Below are 12,123 nucleotides of genomic sequence, written 5' to 3' on the forward strand. Positions count from 1 at the left end.
GTTCTTTTTTGAACCCGGTTAGTCGTGGCCTTCACAACATCCTTTGGCAAGGAGTTCCACAGGTTGACTGTGCATTGTATGAAAAGATACTTCCTTTTGTTTTAAACCTGCTGTCTATTGATTTCATTTTGAGGACCCCTGGTTCTTGTGTTTATAAGAAAATAACACTTCCTTATTTACTTTTTCCACACCAGTCATGATTTTATAGACCTCTATCATATCCCCACCGTAGTCATCTCTTTTCCAAGCTGAAACGTCCCAGTCTTATTAATCACTCCTCATTTAGAAGCCGTTCCATACCCCTAATATTTTTTGTTGCCCTTTTCTGAACCTTTTCCAATTCCAATATATTTCTTTTTGAGATGGAGAGACGACATCTGCACGCAGTATTCAAGATGTGGGCATACCATGGATTTATATAGAGGCAATATGATATTTTCTGTCTTTTTATTATCTATCCCTTTCTTAATGATTCCCAACGTTAGTTTTTTTTGACTGCCGCTGCACACTGAGTGGATGTTTTCAGAGAACTATCCACAATGACTCTAAGATCTTTCTTGAGTGGTAACAGCTAATTTAGACCCCATCATTTTATATGTATAGTTGGGATTATGTCTTCCAATGTACATGCATTTATCAGCATTGAATTTCATCTGCCATTTTGTTGTCCAGTCACCCAGTTCTGTGAGATCCTTTTGTAGTTCTTCGCAGTCTGCTTGGGACTTAACTATCTTGAGTAGTTTTGTATCATTTGCAAATCTTGCCACCTCATTGTTTACCCCTTTTCCAGATCAGTTATGAATATGTTGAATAGGACTGGTCCCAGTATAGACCCCTGGGGGGGGGGGACACCGCTATTTACTGCTCTCCATTCTGAAAACTGACCATTTATTTCTACCCTTTGTTTCCTATCTTTTAACCAGTTGCCAGTCCATGAGAGGACCTTCCCTCTATTCCATGACAGTTTACTTTAAGAGCCTTTGGTGAGGGACCTTGTCAAAGCCTTTCTGAAAATCTAAGTACACTATATCCACAGGGTCTCCCTTGTCCACATGCTTGTTGACCCCCTCAAAGAATTCTAGTAGATTGGTGAGGCATGATTTCCCTTTACAAAAACCATGTTGACTCTTCCCCCAACAAATTATTTTCATCTATGTGATAATTTTGTTCTTTACTATAGTTTCCCACAGTTTGCCTGGTACTGAAGTCAGGCTTACCAGCCTGTAATTGCCAGGATCACCTCTGGAGCCTTTTTAAAAAATTGGCGTCACATTAGCTATCCTGTAGTCATTTGGTACAGAAGCTAATTTAAACAATAGGTTACAAACCACAGTTAGTAGTTCAGCATTTTCACATGTGAGTTCCTTCAGAAATCTTGGGTGAATACCATCTGGTCCTGGTGACTTCTTATTGTTTAGTTTATCAATTTGTTCCAAAACCTTCTCTAATGACTCCTCAATCTGAAAGAGTTCCTCAGATTTGTCACCTAAAAAGAATGGCTTAGGTTTGGGAACTTCCCTCACAACCTCAGCCGTGAAGCCCATGTTGTCTCAATGGCTCCATATAGGTATGGAATGGTACAGGGGAGAGAACTAAAACTTGAAGGCCCTTGTGTTGGAGGTATAACTGTCCATAATGACTCTATAGCGGGGCTTCTCAAACTTCATTGCACCGTGACCCCTGTCTGACAACAAAAATTACTTCATGACCCCCAGAGGGGGGACTGAAGCCTGAGCCCACCCGAGCCCCACTGCTCTGGGTGGGGAGGCAAAAGCCTGAGCCCCACTACTCTGGGCAAGGGGGCCAAAGCTCAAGGGCTTTAGCCCCAGGCCGGGGGCCTGCAACCGGAGCCCCACCACCCAGGGCTGAAGCCCTCAGGATTTGACTTCGGCCCTGGGCAGTAGGGCTTGGGCTTCAGCCCCAGGCCCCAGCGAGTCTAAGCCAGCCCTGACGACCCCATTCAAGGGGGTTCACGACTCACTTTGGGGTCCCGACCCACAGTTTGAGAACCACTGCTCTATAGGTTCAGACACATTATGTTATGGTCATATGGTTCCAAATGCTCCTTTCTAGCAGAACTCAGAGTGATGATGGGTAACTACTTCCCTTCTCTGAAGGCCCTCACCTATGGATCTTGCAGGGATCCACATTATCCCCGATTCTCCAATATTTACCTGAGACCATTTGGAGGTAGAATGAGAATTCATGGGCTCCAATGCCAATAGTATACTGACACCCAACTGTACATCTCAGGCCAGGTCTACTCTACAAACTTTTGTTGGCCTACCTATATCAGTTGGGGTGTAATGAGGTGTGATCTCTGAATGATGTAGCTATGCTGGCAGAAGCGCCTAACATGGATGCAGCACTTTTGCTAGTATAGATTATTTCGCCAGGAGGGGATGGTTTTATTATACAGGTACAAAGCACAGTTTTGCTGGCATACACACTAGGATCACTTTCCTGGTATAAAGTATCAGGGGGTAGCCGTGTTAGTCTGTATCTACAAAAACAACAAGGAGTCTGGTGGCACCTTAAAGACTAACAGATTTATTTGGGCATAAGCTTTCGTGAGTAAAAACCTCACTTCTTCGGATGCATCCGAAGAAGTGAGGTTTTTACTCACGAAAGCTTATGCCCAAATAAATCTGTTAGTCTTTAAGGTGCCACCAGACTCCTTGTTGTTTTTTTCCTGGTATAGTATACTGGTATAACTATACCAGCAAAGAGCTCCTAGTGTAGACCTGGCCTCATTCTCCAATGATGCTACCACTACTACTATTTAACCATTTCTACAAGGGCTCAGTTCCTGGATGAAACAGCAGCTAGCTCAAACACAACCCAGGCAACACAGAAATGATGCTGGTCAGCAGAGGGAAAAGCTTTGAAGAACTAGTTGAGGCACTATCTTCCTGCACCTCCCTATCCTTTCCATTGAAAGCATACCATGTACATTCATCAAAGTGGTGCAAAGCCCCATGGTATCATTTGACTATCACTTAGCTTGGATAATCAGGTTCCATCTGACTCAAACTTTTTACCTCCAGCTTGCTAGGAAACTCTGCCCCTTCCTGCCAGGAGAGGACCAGGCTCAGTGATCCATGCATTAGTCACCTGAAGGCTTGACTACTATAATTCACTATATCTGAAGCTGAATGTGAACACTGTACAAAGGCCCCCGACAGTACAAAATTCAGCTGCCTGCCTCCTGCATAGTTTTGGTTCACATGAGTACTTACAGCCCATCCTCTGGACCTGACACTGGCTCCCAGTCCATTTTTGATGCAATTTAAAGCCTTGGTCCTAATCTTCAAAGAAATCAGTGGATCAGATCTCAGCTCCACCCAAGAACTGCCAAGAAAGTTGTGCTCCTCTGTAATAACACAAATCACAAAACTCACAACATGCTATCTGAGAGCTTTGGGATAAAGCTTCTCAATTGAGGGGCTCTGACTGTGAACCAATTTCTACAGATTAGAATTCAGGGTCTGTCTTATTTTTAGAAAGTGCTTCAAACCCTTCTTTGATAAAGCATTTCCAGAATAACCCCTCCCCTGCCCCCAAAAAACAAAGTAAAAAACTCCCCAAAAGCAATTACCACCCCCAGTCAGCCGGAAACACATGGTCACTCCAAGCAGTTTTCTGTAATCCAAAAAGAGAAGAGCCAGGAAATACATAAGTCAAATAGAGACTTTGCTATTGACTATCTTTGGTTTTTACAAGAAAGAAGTTCATTACATTGATGAGCACCAGTACAAAACCCTAAGATAAAAGAAAACTGAGACATCTCAGTTCAATTCATGCCTGCCAGCCTCTTGGAGACTGTACTGGAATCTGGTGGCTTATAGTATCAAATGCCCAAGAAGTCCAGAAGGATGAAGATGAATGTTTTTTCCGTTGTAAATGGACATGAGGCCATCCACCAGAGCAGAAAGTACTGTCCATGCTGTGCTCTAGAGTCCAGAAGGAGAACAGAAAGGTGGTACTGGAGACATATTTTTGGCTATCTTCTATACTAGTTTGCTGGGGAAAGGATGGGATAATCAGATGATGCTACATTTTACATGTTAAAGCTCCCATCCTCCCTCCCACCCACTCCCCAATAGGAGGAAGGAAGAGAAGTTGTGAAGGGTAGTCAATGGTTGTGGGAAGCGAAAAGGTGCCTTCAATAGTTTATCTTGTTTATTAGTTTTAGGGATTACATGGGATAGAATTGCTGCGGTTTAGCTGTAATGGAGTGTGGTTTTGAGTTAAGTCAAGCGGACCTATTGTGGCTGAACAATAACTCTTATTCTGTATAAATCTAATTGGGGATAAGAGGGGGAAGAAGTTAAAAAAGGAGCTGGTCTAACGTTTAAGTGTCGTGTTTTCAAGAGCTCAGCACCTAGCAGTTCCCATTCATCTCTAGGTACCTAAATGGGAATGGAGCTGTCTCAAAATCTGGCCCCTGTTACAAGTGCAGAACATGCTTGAAAATCCATTCTTTTATGCCTTAGCAAAGATTGTGTGCGTGAATAAACTTTAGTCCTTCCCACTGGAGCAACTCTTGATTTGCAAACTTTTTTTGTGTACTTATGATCTGGACATGCACACAAATTTACTGTCTGCCAATATGTATACGTCTGTAATTTTGGTCCTTCAAAAGTATTGGCCTGTTTACATTTTGCAGATGTTTTAACCTCTGTTTCTACATTTTATGCTTGCACATAATCTTTATATAGAATTCTAAGTAAACACACACACATGCACCCCTAGACAATACTGCACTTTGGTATGTAACTTTTGTAGTACCTTCATCTCTAAGGCATCTAGGTATTTTTAGGTTCTGCTTGAACCTCTGTTGATTAGAATTTCAAATCAGCAGGAAAGTGTAAAATTTCTTGCAAGAGAGGTGAAAGAAGCCAGAACATATGGAGCAGAATTCTGCACAGGAATAAGTCTGTGGCTTTATTAGACCACTTTTGAAGAGGGTCCAAAGAGAGTATCTGTGAGGAAACAAGTGTGTTACTAATTAAAATTCAGAAGTGGCATGAGCTACAAATTCTGGTGGCTTTGAATTTGTGCCTTTTCATTCAGGAATAAAGCTGACAAACGCCGGCACTGGTGTGAAGCTAGGACGGAATTTAAAATGTCAAGCACTCTGACTTTGGCTGTGAATCTTGGCATTGCTTCCATTTACCTACCCAGGGAAGCTTCCCCTTCAAAGGCTGCAGGAGGGTTGATGTTGCATACATATTTGGGGGGTGGGGGGGAAGGAGTCAACTTTCAGAATGGCTTGTGCACATGGCCACAATCCCCGTGCATAACTTTGAAAACTAACAGGTTTGAGCCATTATTTCAGGAGAGAATTGCTCACTTTCGCTTGGACTAGTGAACCAACTCTGAACATTACTAATGTTTTCAAATTTATGACCCAGAAAATATTGTTACAATTTTTATAGCATTTTACAGTCAGGTACTTTGTCAGCTTACAGTAATGAGGTTTTTGCAATTGTGTGAATTGAGGTCTTTGGAAATACTAAAATAAAACCCCACTAAAGTGGAGTTTGGGATTTTGTCTCAACATCGGTGGATGAGTCTACAACCCGGCACATTTGCTATGAAAACTTTGGGGTAAGTCTGAACATTTCTGATTCCTACAAAAACTAAAGTTCAGAAGTGCTGAAAGTTGAGCAGTTATTACAGGGTAGTTAGGTCAACGTGCAGTTGCTTTTTTGATAATTTAGGCTTAATCTTTGAGATAGGGCATTGTCTTCAATATCTCTAAATCACCATTCAGAGTTACAGCACTACATAAATATTTAATAAGAACAGTCTTCGTTGATACTTGTACTTGAGCAATTTTTCTTTCTTTTGCTAGCTTCTCAAGACATGCTCATATCCCAAAGAAAAGGGTCTTGTCATAACAGGTTTTTGGATTCTTAAACACGGGGATCAGCATTTGGAAATGTTTTCTCCCTTTCTGTTTAACACGCTAGTTAGTCACTAAAATAGTCATATAGATATTTATCAGGAATAGGACTCTTGAAATTTTCCAATGGACTCTACTACTGGAAGATTAGGTTTTTGGCAGAACTGTAAACCTCAAAGAGAATACCCAGTCCTCCTTGCTATAGGTTTCAGTTGCTGGCTTGCAATAACACCTACAACACCTACTCTGCATATGGTCCATGTTCCAGGACCATATTTCCTTCCACTGAGTTATCCTGACAAGAAAAGGAATTGAACTGAATTGATGCCATTTGGGGGAATTAAGAGCCCTCCAAAACTCCATCCTGACTTTTCCCTAGTGAATTACTGTGCCATTTATTTTAATTTTCTCTAATGCTACACCTATTACTTTGCTGGTATGTTAGCAGCTAGCTGCTTTCAAAACTCAGAAGTCAAAACATCAAGAAGAATTAACTGTGGGGTTTTTTTTAGCACTTTGGTGGAAGCTCTCAATAGGTGGTGTTCCATATTCCTGTCTAGCAATATGAACAGCTTCTTACTTAATAGGGACTCAGCAGCATTTCACCATCACTTTTTAACACAGAGTGAGAACAGAAGTCTGATATGCTCTCCCATCTTAGGTGCTGCTTTAGTGACCTTCATCTGAAACGTACTTTCTCCAGTAGAGTCCTCAGGAAGGATGAAAAATGAAGGGCAGACTTCACAGCTGTTCTTTGTTGCCTTACAGACTTTCTTTGAATGATGCTTCCACCATTTTCAAGGTCACTTGAAATGGCATGAGTACTCTAGAGAGAGATGTTATACTGGGTGCAGTCCTAGCTCCCAGTGTCCCATTGAAGTTCTGATTAATGTTGCAGAAGCCTCGTTTTGATGATGGATTGCAGAGAATAGCTCTCTACTGCACTTAGAAGATCCTATAAGTAGGGCCCTACCAAATTAATGGCCATGAAAAACACGTCACGGACCGTGAAATCTGGCCTTTTGTGTGCTTTTACTCCATGCTATACAGATTTCACAGAGGAGACCAGCATTTCTCAAATTGGGGTCCTGACCCAAAAGGGAGTTGCAGGGGGATCACAAGGTTATTTTAGGGGGGTCGCAGTATTGCCACCCATACAGCTGGGCAGCCGGAGAGCGGCGGCTGTAGGCCAGGTGCCAAGCTCTGAAGGCAGCACCCCGCCAGCAGCAGTACAGAAATAAGGGTGGCAATACCATACCAGGCCACCCTTATTTCTGCACTGCTGCCTTCAGAGCTCGGTGGTGGGAGAGTGGTGGCTGCTGACTGAAGGCCCAGCTCTGTAGGCAGCAGCGCAGAAATAAGAGTGGCAATGCCACACCATCCTATCCTTACTTCTGTGCTGCTGCTGGCTGTGGCTCTGCCTTCAGAGCTGGGCTCCCAGCCAGCAGCCACCGCTCTCCAGCTGCCCAGCTCTGAAGGCAGCGCTGCCACCAGCAGCAGCGCAGAAGTAAGGGGAGCAGTACCGCAACCCCTCCTACAATAACCCCTCCTACAATAACCTTGCAACCTCCCCACAACTCCCTTCAACTACAACACTGAAATTTCAGATTTAAATAGCTGAAATTATGAAATTTATGATTTTTAAAATCCTATGACCGTAAAATTGACCAAATTGGACCACGAATTTGGTAGGGTCCTACCTATAAGGTATTAATGCCTCAGTACATCTTTCCACAATGCTGCATTAGATGAATGTAGTGTAGAGAGCACAGTTCATAGCTTATTCCTGACATGAAGTGTAGCACATTGAGATCTGGCACCCGGAGCTGAAATCTTTCATTTTGCCATATTTTTGGTATGACTCTGCTTTTGCTAAACTATCCTTAGCTGACAGATATTTTTCCCCAGCAAGAAGTTATTTTGCTTGTTAGCTAAAGTGGGCTAGCAAAGGCACTTCTGCATTTCTGTACTAATATCCTTTAGGAGAGACAACCTGTATCCAGTATCTTTCAGTAATGAACTTAACAGTAAATATACCACAAGAGCTCATTAATCTAACTCTGCTTTCTAACCAAGAGGGAGCTCCTGTTTCTCAGGAGACAGTTTCATCTCTAAATCTGAACTGGTTTTAAGGATAAGAATAGAGATAAACATATTGGCCTTCTCTCCCAGTGCACATAAATTAATAATGTAATTGCTGTCAAAGTTGATGAGCCTGGGTCTGGAATGGGCACTCCCACGCACAACTGACTACATAGTGCACACCCTGATTCCCAAGGCTAGTGAAGCCGGGAGAGAATACAGAAGCAATAATACAACTGTGAACTAGTGAAAAATTCTTCAGAACTATGTTGTTACACAACCTAGCTCCAATAGGATGATGCATGGCTCATTTAAATTCTCAGGCACTTTTGAGAATTTTATCCTTTATCTATTTAAAAAGCCCAATGCATAATGTAAAAGAAAAGCTAATAATATAAAAACTTGTCTTAAGTAAAATGTTAAAAGTCCTGTATTGGATATTGGTTTTTTAATGCTGGGATTTTTATTTATTAATTCAGTTGTAGGCATTATCACTATTCTGTATGAACAGTCTGTAAATTTTCCATATGGGTTTTTAAGGCATTGCTCTCACTTGCACATATTTATAAAAAGCAAAAGCCCTGGCAATAAGAGACAGCTGAAAATAGTTAAGATCATTCACTGCCCCACTGGAATAGTGAGACTCTAAATTAACAGAATCCACTCAAGAAAAGCATCTGGATACTTTTTGTGGACAGTTTGATGAATTTGTCTGTGTGCAGTTGCAGTTTTTTTTTTTTTTTTTTAAATGTTAGGATGCATGAGGATTGAATCAGAGAATAATAGAGACAATATTGATGGAATACCTTTATCTTGGATACTGTGTAAATTACTGCTCACCTTGTCTCAGAAAGGATGTTGCAGCATTAGAGTGGTCTCAGAAAAGAGTGGTGAGAATGATTGGGGCTTAGAAAAACTCTGGTATGTAGAGCATGAAAATAATGGGATTGTTTACCTTAGAAGGAGACAAAATAAGATAGGACATGATAGTTACATAAAACAATGGTCTAGAGAAGATAGAGCGAAAGCTTGTTTTCCCTGCTTCATAACACAAGAACAAGGAGACAGTCAATGAAGCTGAAACGTGACAAATTCAAAACTGATAAAAGGAAATAGACACTGGAACTCACTGCCACAGAATGTCATTGAAGCCAAGTGTTTTAGCAAGATTCAAAGAAAGATTGGACATTTATATGGATAGCAAGAATATCCAGACTTGTTAGCTAATGATGATTTAAAAAAAAAAGTGGAAAGGATATGAAACCTCATATTGCAGGGTTTAAGGCAATTTCTAACAGGGATAAAGATGAGACCTTCATGGTGGGCAGATTATACCATATCTGTTTACTGCGTGGTCTTGCACTTTTCTGTAAAACATCTGGTGCTTGCCACTTTCAGAGACAGGATACTGGACTAGATGGACCTCAGCTCTGATCCAATATGGCAACTGCTATATTCCTATGCAATCCAATTGGTACTGGTTCAGCAATCTGATGTCCTATTTTCAACAAATGGAGAAGGGAAATGCCAATCTCAGTTGGAGATGTTCCCTTCTCCATAACGTACACAAGAGAATCAGGCAAGTAGCCTGTTAAGCTGATACCCACGGGCATTCTTACTTAAACCATCTTTACCATCTGACCTTGGAAGTGCTTGGTACTTTCTGCGTATGTCTGCTGTGGATCAGCAGTCGAGAATAAATGGGGACAGGGATAGAGGAGAGAGGTTTTATATCCTAATTTAGCTGAATCGTTGTCTGTTTTGTTAAATAAGATAAGTAAAGTAAAGGAAACTCCATTTTTGTTGCTGGTATCCCGAGAACACATGCTCTGCACAAGATAAGGATGTGAAATATAGCAAAGTCTACAGCAGGTGCCATTGAAACTGCGAGCCAAAATAAATCCATCTTGTCTTCAAGTTAGTTTTGCAAAAAAAAAAAATCCCTCATGAGATTTTTTTTGTATCAGTTTTCTTAATGTAAAGGTAGTCTATTGGTTCTTTCATCTCTATAGCGGTGTCTTGTAATATACAGTAACTCCTCGCTTAACGTTGTAGTTATGTTCCTGAAAAATGTGACTTTAAGCGAAACGATGTTAAGCGAATCCAATTTCCTCATAAGAATTAATGTAAATGAGGGGGGATAGGTTCCAGGGAAATTTTTTTCACCAGACAAAAGACTATTCTATACACACACAGTATAAATTTTAAACAACAATTGAATACTGTACACAGCAATGATGACTGTGAAGCTTGGTTGAGGTGGTGAAGTTAGAGGGTGGAAAAGGGTGGGATATTTCCTGGGGAATGCCTTACTGCTAAATGATGAACTAGCATTTGGTTGAGCCCTCAAGGGTTAACACATTGTTGTTAATGTAGCCTCACACTCTATAAGGCAGCACGAATGGAGAGAGGGGAGACAGCAAGGCAGACAGAGACATACACCCTGTGTGTGGGAGAGGGAGAGAGATGCGCATTTCCCCTTGAAGTTGAGACAGCAGCTCGCCAGCAAGCTCTCTCCCTCCCTCCTGTCCCCACCCTGCTCTATATGGAGAAGGGATAAGCACGGGACAGGAGCAGGGGGGAGGGGGACACCCTGACATTAGCTCCCCTCCTGCACATCAAGCAGGAGGCTCCTGGGAGCAGCTCCAAGGCAGAGGGCAGGAGCAGCATATGGCCGTGGGGGGGAGGGACAGCTGAACTGCCGGCAATTGGGCGGCTGCCGCACAGGGAACTTAGGGGGGCTGCCAGTCCACCCTGGTTCCAAGCCCCCACCAGCTAGCTGCAACAGGCTGCTCTTCCTGCAAACAGTGGACAAAGCAGGCGGCTGCCAAATATTATAATAGAGCATTGCACAACTTTAAACGCGCATGTTCCCTAACTGATCAGCAACGTTAACCAGGACGACTTTAAGTGAGGAGTTACTGTAGTTTTAGAAAAGTGGTTCTTAAACTGTGGGTTGTGACCCCATTTTAATGGGGTCGCCAGGGCTGGCTTAGACTTACTTGGATCCAGGGTTGAAGCCCAAGCCCCATCACCTGGGGCCAAAGTTCGAGCATTTCACCCCTGGGTGGCAGGATTCAGGTTACCAGGCACCCCTGCCTGTGGGGCTTCAATTTTGGCCCCCTGTCTGGAGTGGTGGGGCTTGGGCTTTGCCCCCTCCGCCCCCACACCTGGGACAGCAGGTCTCAGGCGGGCTCAGGCTTTGGTCCCCCCTCCTGGGGTCGTGTAGTAATTTTTGTTGTCAGAAGGGAGTCACAGTGCAATGAAGTTTGAGATCCCTTGTTTTAGAAGCTTGAAATAATTGTGGTTTTAATCTGTCCTGATTGCTTATGGAGAGGCAGTAGCAAAGTGTTCTGTGGGAGGCAGAATGATGTCCTTTGAGCTGTCATGCAGGAGGGATATTGTTGGCATACATTATATCATACTACTTTTCAAACTCAGTGGATTATGCCAACCTGGTAGCTGTGTGCTGCTGTTCTGCCATATTGTATCAGCCTACTACTACTTACCACCATACAGCACTTTTCACTTGCAAAGGCCTTTAGAAACACTACTTACAATGTCCCTGTGAGATAATTCTTATCCTCATTTTACTGATAGGGAAACTGAGGCAGAGAGGAGATCTGTTCAAAGTTATCAAGTATCCGTGTCAGAGACAGTATCTGAAGTCAAGACTTTCTTCTACTCTCTCTAATGTTCAGACCACATCCCCAGATGAGAGTTCGGTTCCCAATCTCTCCCTAGATTGAAAAAGGCTGGGTGCTGAAGAGGCTTCATTCTTCACCTTTGAAAAAAGGACTGCCTTCTATTATTGAACTGTAGGGCTCTGGATGACTGGTATTAAGTAGGTTGGCGAGGAAGGAAGGGAGAGAGAAGACTGACCCAAAGTCAAAAGGATAATGGCATGACATAGCATCGTGAGGACAGGGAATCCTCGGGTTCTGACAGAGAGAGAGAGAGAGAGTGAGGACACCCTCAGAAAGAGAATGGTATTCAATACAACTGTTTTAAAAACTGGAGTGGGAGTGGACTTGGGAAATCTGGGTTCTTTTCCCAGCTCAGTCATGGAACGGTTGGTGGTGCTAACAGAGTCAACATTTTCAAAAATAGCTTCTGATTTTGAGTGCCTT

At 42.6% G+C, this 12,123-nt stretch overlaps 1 protein-coding gene and 1 long non-coding RNA gene across 6 annotated transcripts in view; one reads left to right on the plus strand and one right to left on the minus strand.

Moving 5' to 3' along the window:
- Positions 1-12,123, plus strand: part of ZFAND3 (zinc finger AN1-type containing 3) — a 281,458-nt gene that overhangs the window by 236,518 nt on the left and 32,817 nt on the right. The gene's annotated exons all lie outside the window — the stretch shown is intronic.
- The window catches only part of LOC135982670 (uncharacterized), a 70,866-nt gene that overhangs the window by 28,275 nt on the left and 30,468 nt on the right, over positions 1-12,123 (minus strand). The gene's annotated exons all lie outside the window — the stretch shown is intronic.

Source organism: Chrysemys picta, chromosome 3 (genome assembly GCF_011386835.1).
Source record: "Chrysemys picta bellii isolate R12L10 chromosome 3, ASM1138683v2, whole genome shotgun sequence".
Classification (NCBI taxonomy): Eukaryota; Metazoa; Chordata; order Testudines; family Emydidae; genus Chrysemys; species Chrysemys picta.